Consider the following 3732-nt stretch of genomic DNA (forward strand, 5'->3'; position numbering starts at 1 on the left):
TAGCCAGAATGGCCGGCACTTAATCATCAGGTACTCCAGGTCCGGTGAGCAGAAGGATTTGACCGGGTGCACGTTCGCATAATCACACCAGCTGTTGTTGATCATGAAACACACACCACCGCCTCTGCTTTTCCCAGTAAGATCCTGTGACCTGTCCGCGCGATGCACAGAGAACCCCGGTAGTTGTATTGCGGAGTCCGGTACTTTGTCCGATAGCCAGGTTTCTGTGAGGCAGATCACGCAGCAGTCCCGCATCTCTCGCTGGAATGAGATCCGTGCCCGAAGCTCGCACAGCTTGTTCTCCAGAGACTGCACATTAGCCAGTAATAAACTGGGTAACGGTGGTCTGTTAGTGCGCCGTCTCAGTCGAACCAGAACGCCAGATCTTCTCCCTCTGCGTCGGCGTTTGCGGCCTCCAGGGCCAGAGAACAAAGGCGTCTCAGGTGAGATGAATGGGGGGTCTGCAAACGGAGCGTCCGTGTTGCAAAACTTGAACTCCGGAAAGTTATAAGAAAGACCGTCTTTTATGTCCAGTAAGGTTTGTCGGTCGTACACAAGGAGACATGTGCTACTCGCGAAAAAAATTAAGGAAAAGTAAAATTAAACACAGAAGAAAGCCGTTGCTTGGGGGAGCTCGCGACGAGGCTGCCATACTCGGCGCCATCTTGTTTGAGCTTCAATAGGCGGTGCACTGTTGGACGGACCAATCGGAGTCTGCGCTGCGGGACTGTTTTGATCACGCGGACTGGGAAATGTTTCACGTGGCTGCTAGGGACATTGATGAGTACACAGACTCAGTCTGTGGATTCATCAGGAAATGAGTGGAAGATGTCGTCCCATCCAGAACAGTTAAATCCTTCACAAATCAAAAACCCTGGATTAACGGAGATGTTCGCGCCGCACTGACGGCACGGAGCACCGCCTTTGCCTCCGCGAACACATCGGACTACAAACACGCACATTACCAACTCCGGAAGACGATCAAAGCAGCCAAACGTGAGTACAGGGACAGGGTGGAGCAACAGTTTGACAAACCTCGGAGTATGTGGCAGGGACTAAACACGATCACAGACTTTAGAGGGAAAACCAGCACACCGCAGACCACGGCCTCTCTGTGTGAGGATCTAAATGTATTCTACGCTAGATTCGACACAGCGAACACCATGAGACCGGACAGTGTGCGCACCGCGGATGACGTCAGTGCGCACACTGTGTCTGAGGAGGATGTGCGGAAGTGCTTCAGGAAGGTGAACGCACGCAAAGCTACTGGTCCGGACGGGATTCCCGGCCGCGTCCTCAGGTCATGCGCGGCTCAGCTGGCTGGAGTGTTCACACACATCTTCAACCTTTCCCTCTCTCTGTCTGTAGTCCCAGCCTGCTTCAAAATGGCCACCATCGTCCCTGTACCCAAATCCTCCACCATCTCCTCATTGAACGACTGGCGACCTGTAGCCCTGACCCCCATCGTGAGCAAATGCTTCGAGAAGCTGGTCAGGGACTTCATCTGCTCTGCACTACCCGACTCACTGGACCCTCTACAGTTCGCATACCGCCACAACAGGTCCACTGATGATGCCGTAGCCCTGACACTACATACTGCCCTGTCACATCTGGAGAAGAGAGACACATATGTGAGAATGCTGTTTGTAGATTACAGCTCAGCATTCAATACCATCGTTCCCTCGAAGCTGGACAGGAAACTGCAGGATCTAGGACTGAGCAGCTCCCTCTGCAGCTGGATCCTTAGCTTCCTGTCTGACAGACGCCAAGTGGTCAGACTGGGCAGCATCACCTCATCCCCCGTCACACTGAACACTGGTGCTCCACAGGGGTGTGTACTGAGCCCTCTCCTATACTCACTCTACACCTACGACTGCACAGCCACTAACAGCTCCAACATCATTGTGAAGTTTGCGGACGACACTACAGTGGTGGGTCTTATCACCAACAGTGATGAGACAGCTTACAGGGAGGAGGTCAGCGCCCTGACCCACTGGTGTCAAGACAACCATCTCACCCTCAACGTCGCAAACACAAAGGAGTTGATAGTGGACTTCCGGAGGTGCAGAGAAGTACACACCCCCATCACCATCAACGGCGCTGCTGTGGAGAGAGTGAGCAGCTTCCGGTTCCTTGGTGTACATCTGGCTGAGGATCTTACGTGGTCAGTACACACAAACAAAACAGTGAAGAAGGCGCAGCAGCGCCTCTTCTTTCTCAGGAGACTGAAAAGATTCGGCATGAGCCCCCGCATCCTCAGGACCTTCTATCACTGTGCCATTGAGAGCATCCTCACTGGATGCATCACCACCTGGTATGGCAACAGCACCGCCTACAACTGCAAAGCTCTCCAGCGAGTAGTGCGGTGCTCTGAACGGATAATTGGAGGTGAGCTTCCCTCCCTCCAAGACATCTACAGGAAGCGGTGCCTGAGGAAAGCGGGGAGGATCATCAAGGACTCCAGTCACCCCAGCCATAAACTGTTCAGACTGCTTCCATCAGGAAGGAGGTTCTGCAGCATCCGGTCCCGTACCAGCAGACTGAGAGACAGCTTCTTCCATCAGGCCATCAGACTGCTGAACACTTCATAGACACCTCAGCTTCACTACTGGAACTTTAACATTATGCACTCCATACTGTACAGTAATGCCACTGTTTTGCACATGTCTCAACTCTGTATATTTTTATATATTTTATTTATTGTTTATTCTATTTAATTTGTAAAATATGTGTATACACACACACACACACACACACACACACACACACACACACACACACACACACACACACACACACACACACACACACACACACGTAGAAAAACATTTAGTATACACATCCAGAAATGCATATACTATTATATATTGTACATATATTTATTAGTTTCAGATGTAGCCATTCTTGTATTTTGCTTGTTTACATTATTGTATTTTGCACAACTCTGTTGCTTGTGAAGCTCGCACACAAGAATTACACTCACATGTGCTGTACCAATGTACCTGCACATGTGATGTGGCAATAAAAGTGATTTGATTTGATTTTGATTTTAGATTGTGTGGAGTAGCTTTGACCAGTGGTGTGCAGGCATGTGTTCAATTACTGGGCCGCCCTGATGTGTATTTGCATATAATTAAATGTATAAAGTAAAAAAACAAACAAACAAACAAACAAAAAAACCCTGCCTCATACATTTGACTTAATTATTCAGGTTAAAGAAAAATAATTGTATTTCATGGTGGATTTTCACCAGTATTTATTTATTTATTTATTTATCTGTTTTTTTATATCTTTTATTTTTTATGTTTTTAATTATTTATCAATTTTGGTTTTCTTTTTATGGCACGAATGAGCTTCCATATATTTCTACCAACTACTGCCACCTGATTTAATAATAATAAAAATATATACAATTTCACTCTCTGCATGCAGGCTTCATTCTTCCACCAGTTGGGTGATTGAAAAATATTATAAGCTTTATTTAGCTTTGAAAATATAGATAAATATATATGTTTACATACATCATATATTTATTTATTTATTCATTCCGAGAAACGTCTGTAAATGCTAATTCTAGCGGTAAAGTATGCCGAGCAAGAGAGTTGGAGCTTCTTTTTTTTTTTAGATGTAATTTGATTTCGAGTGGTAAAAGTTGCGGTCATGACGCGCAGTGCTCCAACGCCTGGGATTATTTTTGCATGCAGGCTGACAGCGGAGGCACACTGTGGTGGG

This window comes from Diplotaxodon limnothrissa, linkage group LG7 (assembly GCF_057381915.1).
Source record: "Diplotaxodon limnothrissa isolate DT_005_m linkage group LG7, D_limnothrissa_male_GT1.1, whole genome shotgun sequence".
NCBI classification, from domain to species: Eukaryota; Metazoa; Chordata; class Actinopteri; order Cichliformes; family Cichlidae; genus Diplotaxodon; species Diplotaxodon limnothrissa.